Source organism: Bufo gargarizans, chromosome 11 (assembly GCF_014858855.1).
Source record: "Bufo gargarizans isolate SCDJY-AF-19 chromosome 11, ASM1485885v1, whole genome shotgun sequence".
In the NCBI taxonomy this organism is placed as follows: domain Eukaryota; kingdom Metazoa; phylum Chordata; class Amphibia; order Anura; family Bufonidae; genus Bufo; species Bufo gargarizans.
The window spans coordinates 9,611,417-9,623,111 of record NC_058090.1 but is presented as its reverse complement, the minus strand read 5'-3'; the positions used below and the strand labels follow the sequence as shown (position 1 = coordinate 9,623,111).

The window sequence follows — 11,695 nt, the reverse complement described above, 5'->3', positions numbered from 1 at the left end:
CCCCCAAACCCCTGTATTCAGCTTCTGAAAGACAACCTCTGTAGAAGCTCCGCTGAGCTATTCTAGTCCTGACAACCATAAGTCACTCTGTCTACCAGGTTCACATAGCAAAGCTCAACAGAGCAAAAGGAGCGTTATAGTAATATTATTATCAGTGCTGTACACCTTCAGATACCATTTATATATAGAACTAATCTACAGAAGAAAGTCACTATTACATTACTTACATCCTGCATTATACTCCAGTGCTGCACTCACTATTCTGCTGGTGTAGTCACTGTGTACATACATTACTTATCCTGTGCTGATCCTGAGTTACATCCTGTATTATACTCCAGAGCTGCACTCACTATTCTGCTGGTGCAGTCACTGTGTACATACATTACTTATCCTGTGCTGATCCTGAGTTACATCCTGTATTATACTCCAGAGCTGCACTCACTATTCTGCTGGTGCAGTCACTGTGTACATACATTACTTATTCTGTACTGATCCTGAGTTACATCCTGAATTATACTCCAGAGCTGTACTCACTATTCTGCTGGTGCAGTCACTGGGTACATACATTACTTACCCTGTACTGATCCTGAGTTACATCCTGTATTATACTCCAGAGCTGCACTCACTATTCTGCTGGTGCAGTCACTGTGTACATACATTACTTATCCTGTACTGATCCTTAGTTACATCCTGTATTATACTCCAGAGCTGCACTCACTATTCTGCTGGTGCAATCACTGTGTACATACATTACATTACTTATCCTGTACTGATCCTCAGTTACATCCTGTATTATACTGCAGAGCTGCACTCACTATTCTGCTGGTGCAGTCACTGTGTACATACATTACATTACTTATCCGGCACTGATCCTGAGTTACATCCTGTATTGTACTCCAGAGCTGCACTCCGTATTCTGCAGGATAATTAATGTAATGTATGTACATGGTGACTCTTCTCTATATGTAGATTGATGCCTGGTGTGAACAGTAACATGGTATCTGGAGGTGGACAGGGCCTTTATGTATGATTAGTGCTTCAGTTTCCCCTTATATTGCATAGCTCAGCATAATATACAGGTAGCAGCGCTATACTAATGTATCAGGGGGCAAAGGCTCCATGTAATTGGCTTTTATGGACTGTTACACTTATATGGTAGTGTGCACTGCTGGGGTTAGTAGGGATCGACTGTAGGGATCGACTGAACGTTGGGACATTGATGGGGATCTGATTGTTTCTCTGCCAGTGAAATATTTTTTTCATTGTTGCCCAAAAAAAAAAGCTAAAACCTTGGGAAGAATTTGGGGTTTTATCTTTGCAATACTTTTATGGTATTTTATATATAAAGCGAGGACCAGGAAGGAATTCTGTGTATATTAGATTGTTTTATATTTATACTTAGAGCTTCTATAATGACCGTGCGCATACCACAGGTATCATGGAGGAAGTACTTACAGGGACCTGCCCTTTAAATTAAGGATATCTGAAGAGGTGATCATCAGGGGGGGCAAAAACGTGTTATATAATCTATGCCAACCTGAGGCACTTGTAATGGACCTGTGATGGGTGCGGCCCCCATGTCACCCTGGGAGGTCAGTCGTCCAACTGTCTTTACTATTGCATCTTTTCAGTTACCCTAAGACCTCTTGCACATGATCGGATGTCTTTTGCGGTCCGTTTTTGACGGATCCGTTGTACCGTTTTTGGTTTTTAGTAGTGTTAGGCCTCCTTCACACGGGCTTCATGTTTTTTGCCCGGATAAGAGCCGGGTGTGTTGCGGGAAAATGCGCAATTTTTCCGCGCGAGTGCAAAACATTGTCATGCGTTTTGCACTCGCGTGAGAAAAATCGCGCATGTTTGGTACCCAAACCCGAACTTCTTCACAGAAGTTCGGGCTTGGGATTGATGCTCTGAAGATTGTATTATTTTCCCTTATAACATGGTTATAAGGGAAAATAATAAGCATTCTGACTACAGAATACATAGTATAATAGTGCTGGAAGGGTTAAAAAAATAAAAAAGTTAACTCACCTTATCCTCTTGTTCGCGTAGTTCGTTCCCGGTCTGTAGTTTGCTAGCTGTGGGCTTGGGCTAAAGGACCTTTGATGACGTCAGATCACATGCTCCAATCACATGGTCCATCACCATGGTGATGGAGCATGTGATCTGACGTCATCAAAGGTCCTTTAGCCCAAGCCCACAGCTAGCAAACTACAGACCGGGAACGAACTACGCGAACAAGAGGATAAGGTGAGTTAACTTTTTTATTTTTTTAACCCTTCCAGCACTATTATACTATGCGTTCTGTAGTCAGAATGCTATTATTTCCCCTTAACCATGTTATAAGGGAAAATAATACAGTGAATAGACTGTCACCTAGAACCCATGCGTGAAAATCGCACCGCATCCGCACTTGCTTGCGGATGCTTGCGATTTTCACGCAACCCCATTCACTTCTATGGGGCCTGCGTTGCGTGGATTATCGCACCGCAACGCACAAAGAGGAGCATGCTGCGATTTTTACGCAACGCATAAGTGATGCGTGAAAATCACCGCTCATGTGAACAGCCCCATAGAAATGAATGGGTCAGGATTCAGTGCGGGTGCAATGCGTTCAACTCACGCATCGCACCCGCGCGGAATACTCGCTCGTGTGAAAGGGGCCTTACTGTTCCGTTTTGCCATTTGGTTTCCGTTTGTGATCAGTTTTTTGCGGATCGGAAACGGAAGCATACAATAATGTTTAAACAGTAAATACATAAAAAAATTGGGCTGGGCATAACATTTTCAATAGACGGTTCCGCAAAAACAGAACGGATGCAGAAGACATACGGATGCATTCCGTATGCATTCAATTTTTTTTGCAGATCCATTGACTTGAATGGAGCCACGGAACGTGATTTGTGGCCAATAATAGGACATGTTCTATCTTTGAACGGAAATACGGAAACGGAGTACATTCCATTTTTTTTTGCGGAGCTATTGAAATGAATGGTTCTGCATACGGACCCTGCAAAAATGGAACAGGAAAAAAAAAACTTACTGATTTCTTACTGTGTTTGTGATTATACACAGCAGCCAGTGGTGACGGTCATAGCTGCAGTGTAAAGTATGGGGGAAGGATATGGCTTTTGATATGGTAAGCGTAGGCCTCATTCACACATACGTAGACTTTCACGGACCGTGATCGGTGAAAACTCGTCCTGCTGAGTGCACGGTGTCATTGGTTGATATGACGCCGTGCTCTTCGTGCCGCCGCCGCTGTACAGCAATACACTCGTATGATCTATCACGAAGCGCACGGCATCATAGCAACCAATGACGCTGTGCGCTTGTGCACTCAGCAGGACGGGTTTTCACGGCCCATAAAAATCCATGTATGTGTGAATGAGGCCTTTGGGTGCATTCACACGACCGTAGTTATTTGCGGTCCGCAAAACACGGATACGAGCACATGGCCGACACTGTGATAGAAATGCCTATTCTTGTCTGCAATTGCGGACAAGAATAGGACATGCTCTATGTTTTTGGCGGGGCCGCAGAACGGAACTACCGATGAGGACAGTACACGGTGTGCTGTACGCATCTTTTGTGGCCCCATTGAAATGAATGGGTCTGCACTCGTTCCGCAAAATTGAGCCCTTATGCATAAAAACATAGGAGCCTCAAAGGAGATAGATGGATTTCAGCCTACCGCAGACTCCAATAGGCAGTGCAGCTGAGCTGGAGTCACTGCTCATAGCTGTGGCCTCAGCACATGAGTTTCAGAGGAGACAGATGGATTTCAGCCTACCACAGACTCCAATAGGCAGTGCAGCTGAGCTGAAGTCACTGATCATAGCTGTGGCCTCAGCACATGAGTTTCAGAGGAGATAGATGGATTTCAGCCAGCCACAGACTCCAATAGGCAGTGCAGCTGAGCTGAAGTCACTGATCATAGCTGTGGCCTCAGCACATGAGTTTCAGAGGAGATAGATGGATTTCAGCCTACCACAGACTCCAATAGGCAGTGCAGCTGAGCTGGAGTCACTGATCATAGCTGTGGCCTCAGCACATGAGTTTCAGATGACACAGGTGGATTTCAGCCTACCACAGACTCCAATAGGCAGTGCAGCTGAGCTGGAGTCACTGATCATAGCTGTGGCCTCAGCACATGAGTTTCAGATGACACAGGTGGATTTCAGCCTACCGCAGACTCCAATAGGCAGTGCAGCTGAGCTGGAGTCACTGCTCATAGCTGTGGCCTCAGCACATGAGTTTCAGAGGAGACAGATGGATTTCAGCCTACCACAGACTCCAATAGGCAGTGCAGCTGAGCTGAAGTCACTGATCATAGCTGTGGCCTCAGCACATAAGTTTCAGAGGAGATAGATGGATTTCAGCCAGCCAAAGACTCCAATAGGCAGTGCAGCTGAGCTGAAGTCACTGATCATAGCTGTGGCCTCAGCACATGAGTTTCAGAGGAGATAGATGGATTTCAGCCTACCACAGACTCCAATAGGCAGTGCAGCTGAGCTGAAGTCACTGATCATAGCTGTGGCCTCAGCACATGAGTTTCAGAGGAGATAGATGGATTTCAGCCTACCACAGACTCCAATAGGCAGTGCAGATGAGCTGGAGTCACTGCTCATAGCTGTGGCCTCAGCACATGAGTTTCAGAGGAGACAGGTGGATTTCAGCCTACCACAGACTCCAATAGGCAGTGCAGCTGAGCTGGAGTCACTGATCATAGCTGTGGCCTCAGCACATGAGTTTCAGAGGAGACAGGTGGATTTCAGCCTACCACAGACTCCAATAGGCAGTGCAGCTGAGCTGGAGTCACTGCTCATAGCTGTGGCCTCAGCACATGAGTTTCAGATGAGACAGGTGGATTTCAGCCAGCCACAGACTCCAATAGGCAGTGCAGCTGAGCTGGAGTCACTGATCATAGCTGTGGCCTCAGCACATGAGTTTCAGAGGAGACAGGTGGATTTCAGCCTACCACAGACTCCAATAGGCAGTGCAGCTGAGCTGGAGTCACTGATCATAGCTAATAGATAAAACAGGTAATAGGTAGCCAACATTTTCTAATAAATATCCGGTAGTTATCACCCAGAGACCTCCAGAACAGATCGTCGGCTTCAGTAGATGCTCACTGGCTGCCTCTAGTACCTGTAGGTGAATGGTCCACTTTAAATACAGTACATAAAGTTTATTATATATATATATATGCGCAAAAAAGAAATAAAACGTATTTATTTATTGTGTATTTGGCGGTGGTGAGACATGTACAGTGATATTTTTCTACAGCGGAGGGCGGATGTACGTTTTGTATAGTAGATTCATATGATGTGCGTGATGAGGCTGACGTTTTAAGGAGGGCGTCATGTTTGAACGGGGGGGGGGTGACGTGTGACGAGGGTGATGTATGCAAAGGGCGAGACGGGCGTTGTTACTGAGGCAGCGGACACGCGGATCTGATTAAAGAAAATTTCTTGCACTTTGATGGACGCGGTTGGTTCTTGTGTGTGAAGCTCTGACCGCTCACCTGACTGGTGCAGAAGTGGAATAATAATCTTCACCAAATCTTATAGGAAGCAACAACTGAGATCCTAGTGTGTGTGAGCGCTGGTTTCTCACGCTTTTAGGTCTGTCGATATCCAGTAATACAAACCAATGCAGATAAATTCAGTATTCTGTGTGTTAATCTCATATTCTATTTGTATCGGGGTCTGAGCGCCATATCTCCTGCCTTCCCGTCACACATAGAGCTGCATGATGGAATTTTAGCATCCTGCAGCTGCCACTAGATGGAGCCCAGTGCATGGATTTATACAACTCCAAATAGAAAAAAATCTGTATGCAGTGTGCTCCCCCTACTGGTGGCTGCAAGGAAGCCAAGATCTCATCACCTAGCTTTGTGTTCCTAGGCATGTGCTTCCTGACAATGCCATTAAGGGGCATCTGTCAGCAGTTTTCTACCTATGACACTGGCTGACCTGTTACATGTGCACTTAGGCAGCTGAAGGCATCTGTGTTGGTCCCGTGTTCATAAGATGGAGAGAAGACGGCGGCACTCAATGTCTTCACAATATGCAGAGTTTAATTCGCCAACCGTGCGACTCCTCAGAGTCTTTCTCTTTGCTTGGGAGAGACTCTGAGGAGTCGAAACGTTGCACGGCTGGTGAATCAAACTCTGCATATTGTGAAGACATGGAGTGCCGCAGTCTTCTCTCCATCTTAAGGTTTCAACGGGCTAGGGTTCAACACTGCGGGCCAGCCAGTGTCACAGGTACAAAACTGCTGACAGATGCCCTTTAAAAAGACTGTGGGTGTTAATAGGAACCAGACAGGATTACCCTGCACCCCAGGCTGCACTATTAATCAGATGCTTCTACAGAATACCTTTAGATAGAGATACCCTTTAAGCAGTTATTCTGTCCAGTTCTTTTGGCTGTTTTGTGCCCTTGTGACATCACTAAGCGATGCACTAAGACGCAGCGCAACGCGCAGTGTAAATACGAGGTGATAATAACGATAGTCAATCTATTTCTGGAGCTACTAGAAGAATCTTGTTATAGAGCAATTGTATATTATGTTGTGTTACTAAATCTTAATAAAAGACACTGAATGAATAAAAGCTCTGTGTATCCTATTTGTTACACTACACGGAAGGAAAACCTCCATTCTTTACACTGCAGGCTGTATTCCGAGGAGTAATAATGAAAAGAAATTTGTATACAAACTGACAGTTTACATATAGTACAATCTAAGCTGTCTGTAGTGACATCAAGTCATGTGGCCGCATGATATCACACATGTACAGGCAGGGTATACAGTGGTATAGAGGTGGGCACACAGATACAGATAGGGTATACAGTGGTATAGAGGTGGGCACACAGGTAAAGGCAGGGTGTACAGTGGTATGGAGGAGGTGGGCACACAGGTAAAGGCAGGGTATACAGTGGTATAGAGGTGGGCACACATGTACAGGCAGGATATACAGTGGTATGGAGGAGGTGGGCACACAGGTACAGGCAGGGTACACTGTGGTATAGAGGTGGGCACAGAGGTACAGGTGGGGTATATAGTGTTATAGAGGTGGGCACACGGGTACAGGCATGGTGTATAGAGGTGGGCACAGGCAGGGTGTACAGTGGTATGGAGGAGGTGGGCACACAGGTAAAGGCAGGGTGTACAGTGGTATGGAGGAGGTGGGCACACAGGTAAAGGCAGGGTATACAGTGGTATAGAGGTGGGCACACATGTACAGGCAGGATATACAGTGGTATGGAGGAGGTGGGCACACAGGTACAGGCAGGGTACACTGTGGTATAGAGGTGGGCACAGAGGTACAGGTGGGGTATATAGTGTTATAGAGGTGGGCACACGGGTACAGGCATGGTGTATAGAGGTGGGCACAGGCAGGGTGTACAGTGGTATGAAGAATGTGGGCAGAGTATACAGTGGTATGGAGGAGGTGGGCACAAAGGTACAGGTCAGGAATACAGTGGTATAGAGGTGGGCACACGCATGGTGTAAAGAGATGGGCACAGGTACAGGCAGGGTACACGGTGGTTTATAGGAGGTGGGCACAGGCAGGGTATACAGTGGTATGGAGGAGGTGGGCACACATGTACAGGTACAGGCAGAGTACACCGTGATATGGAGGAGGTAAGCACACATGTACAGGCAATGTATACAGTGGTATGGAGGAGGTGGGCACACATGTACAGGCAGTGTATACAGTGGTATGGAGGAGGTGGGCACACATGTACAGGCAATGTATACAGTGGTATGGAGGAGGTGGGCATACATACAAGCAGGGTATACAGTGGTATGGAGGAGGTGGGCACACATGTACAGGCAATGTATACAGTGGTATGGAGGAGGTGGGCATACATACAAGCAGGGTATACAGTGGTATGGAGGAGGTGAGCACACATGTACAGGCAGGGTACACGGTGGTATAGAGGTGGGCACAGGCAGGGTGTACAGTGGTATGAAGAATGTGGGCAGAGTATACACTGGTATAGAAGGGGGCACACAGGTACAGGCAGGGTATACAGTGGTATAGAAGTGGGTACACAGTGGTATAGAGGGGGGCAGGCACAGGTGCACAGACACACAGGCCGCCCGCACAGCGGCACAGACACTCGCCCGGGTCACTTCCTCTCTAGTCTCCTCCCTTTCCGGCGGGCAGCGGTCACATGACCGTGACGTCAGGCGGCGCTCTCTTGGCGGTGGCCGGGCCCGATCTGCGCCGCTGTCTCCCCCTCATCTCCCCGGAGCCCGGGATCGCACAGTCCGGGAGAGGAGCCCGGCAGCCGGCCTCCTACATCCGCAGCTTGGGGTCTGATGCGGCAGGCCGGGCCCGCGGGTAAGCCCTCTCCTCCTGTCTGCGGGTATCGGCCCCGGAGCCCGGCACAATGCGCTGACAGAGGCTCCATGTGCCAAGGGAAGGGGCCTGCTGCCAGGCTACGGGGTACCACCTCACCAGGGCTGCCTGGAGTATGGTGCCAGGCGGTGGACTGCCGGGAGTGTGCCAGCTGCTGGGTGTAATGGAGCCAGTCAGCGCCAGGCATTGTGTACGGGGGGCAGGTTGGCAGGTATTCAGTTGGCAGGTGTCATGGTGCCAGGCGGCTGTTTTTTGGACTTTGTGGTGCTAAGCAGCTGGTTGTCAGGTGGTTCAGAGCCAGGTGGCTGGGTGTTGGTTGTCAGGGTTGTGCCACATGGTGGACTGCTGGTTCTGTGCCAGCTACTGAGTGTAATGGAGCCAGTCTGTGCCATGTGCCAGGGAGCTGGTTGTCAGACAGCCTTGTGCCATATGGCTGTGTTGAGTGCCACGCAGTGGACCGCTGGTTCTGTGCCAGCTACTGGTTGTCACGGTGCCAGGGAGCTGGTTGTCAGACGGCCCGGTGCCAAGTGGTGGATCGCTGTTTCTGTGCCAGCTACCGGATGTAATGGAGCCAGTCAATGCCAGGGATCACTTATGGGTGTCAGACTGTACGGTTTTCGGTGGGCAAGCTGCTCCGTGCCATATGGCTGGGTGTCACAGTGCCTTGTGGCTGAGTACTGGGTGCCACGTTGTGACTGCTGGTGCTGTGCCAGCTACAGGGTGGAATGGAGCCAGGCATCTCTTATGGGTGTAAGGTTTTCAGTGGGCAGGCGGCTCAGTGCCATGTGGCTGGGTGTCACCGCTTATTCCATGTGATATGTGGCGTTGCCTGGTAACAGCCGATGGATGCAGCGGGTGACCACCTCTCTATCACGTCATATTCCGCTCACCTCCAGAATTCCTCTTCTCTCCCGGCCGCCCCTGTCCACCGTCCTGTACATCATGGCTGCAGGCGGCGATGAGGTGACCTTTATGACATCACGTCTTATGTCACCGTGAACACTAAAGGGTTAGAGGCCCCCCCCCCCCGCTGACCTGTCCGTCTTGTGGTCTTTTTAAATTCTCCACATTGTTCCTTTGTTCCTCCTCCTGGAAATGTATAACTATATTGACAGCGAGGTGTTTCCAGCTGAGGGTTATATACACCGTCTGGTATGTCCAGCGTCGGCACGAAGGGGCCCGCCCCCTAATGGGCGCCCATCTGGAGATCGTAGTCGTACCTTTCCAGGAGGGACTGCAAAGGAAAAAGGGGGTCAGTCTGCACATCCCAAAGCGCAGGGGCACGTTGCTATGGCTGAGAACAAGACTGTTAAACAAAACATGCAATGCAACGGCTCACTGAAAACCAAATAAAGTACAAAATTGTGTCAGTTGAACATGCTATACTAATAAGTTAGAGAAGCTTGGCAAATCATTTTGTACAAAATTATTTGAGCCCGTCTGCCGCACGCCAAGGCGATCTCTAGTTAGACGGGTCCCTAACACTAAATTCTATCTGTTATGTGCCATGATGGCTACCATATAGTTCAGCAAGTGTGGGTTCCACATGCATGCTGGGCCCGCCTTAATTTCTATCATTTTTTGGTGCCAAAATGGCCTCCATTATATCCTAGGAAAGCAGGTACCAACATGCATGCCGGGCCCACTCCACATCACTGCCGGCGCCAAATGGCCACCAAGGACTGCAATGAGAGTCCACAAACTATCTCTCTCCTGGTGACAGATGGCTTCAGTGAGTGAGGGGGAGCGGGCCAAGCTATATACTCACACTAATTAAAATCAGCCTATGGGGCAGACGAGCTGGTCAGGAGTGGACGGCTGGGGAGGCAGCCACAGGAGGGACGGCCCGATATACGGGTCTTGGGAACAATGGTCCAGAAAGGTTATATTTTTGGGAGTGGAATAAAAATTATTTAAAAAATTTTTGTGTAGTCCTGGACCTGAATTAAGCCCGTCCTTAAAGGGGATGACCGGGAATACATCATTTCGGACAGATGCCGGCAGCCCGCCTCCCGTACTGAAGGCATCATTCTTACATCTACGCTGCCCGGTCCGTCAGAGGAACAGACTACCGGACTTCACCATAGCCAGATACTGCCGGTCACTGCTGGGCCCCATTGACTAAGATGGGATCCGGCTGGTTTCCAGCATGAGTGCCCGATTCCAGCTGGATCCCATTAAAGTCAATGGGGTCCGGCAGTGAACCGCAGTTCCCAGCTATACCGGATACGGTGAAGTCAGGTAGCACGGATGTGAACGTACCTGTTCCCCGCCGCTCTGGCCCCTCTGCTGATCGGCTGTTGGAAGGGGCCACGGCGCTTGGGTGTTTGCTGCGTCCTCTTCCTCCGTCCTGTGGCTTCTCGTCCGTCGGTCACGTGGCCTACGTGCAGCTCAGTCCCATTCAGGTTGCGTGGGATGGAGCTGCAATACCAAGCACATGGCGTCCCCTTTATGGGCCAGAACCTAGAGCTGGGACGTCCATACGTTACAAAGAGCAATCTGTGGCTGGGACCTGGTGATTGCAGCTAGGAGATGCCGGGCCAGAAGAGATCAGCGGGTCACTGCGCCGCTTATTTCTGCGAAAGGAAATGTGTATATGCTTGTGTGTGAAACATTTCGTCTAATATCATATGCACAGATACTAAATGTATGCTTGAAATGTCTATTGTGCCTTGCAAAAGTATTCACACCCGTGGCGTTCTTTCTGGTTTGTGGCAATAAATCCTGGAATTAAAATGGATCTTGGACACGAGTTTGTGCTCATTCTTCTCGGCTCCTCCAGGTTAGATGGTTGCACTGGTGTCTCCAGCAGTCTTCAGGCCTTGCCTCAGATTCTCCATTGGGTTGAGATCTAAGCTTTGACCAGACCATTCCAAGACATTTACACACATCCTCTTAACCCCCCCTCTGTGTAGCTTGAGCCGTATGTTTAGGGTCATTGTCCTGCTGGAAGGTAAACCCCCATCCCAGTGTCAAATCTCTGGCAGACTGAAAGAGGGTTTCCACAAGTATTGTCCTGTATGTGCTGCCATATTTCCTTCAATTCTGACCAGTTTTCCAGTCCCTGCCTATGAAAAGCTTCCGCATAGAATACAATGCTGTCACCACCATACGTGGTGTTCCTAGGATGATGGGAGGTGTTGGGTTTGCACCACACACAGTATTTCCCATAATGGCCTCATCTCAACAGAAAACCTTCTTCCGTGATTGGGGAGTCTGGGGAGGTTTATAGTGTCCTGTCCAATGGACAGATCCCTCCATCTTCTCTGTGTAGTGTACGGCTTATAGTGTCCTATGGACAGGTCCTTCCATCTCCTC

General features: G+C 48.9%; 1 protein-coding gene across 1 annotated transcript in view; it reads left to right on the top strand.

The window, feature by feature from the left end:
• Positions 1-8,199: 8,199 nt before the first annotated feature.
• Positions 8,200-11,695, top strand: part of DICER1 (dicer 1, ribonuclease III) — a 42,001-nt gene continuing 38,505 nt past the window's right edge. Inside the window, exon 1 of the mRNA XM_044271746.1 lies at positions 8,200-8,359. The gene's annotated coding sequence lies outside the window, so the exon portion shown is untranslated. The remainder of the gene's footprint in view (positions 8,360-11,695) is intronic.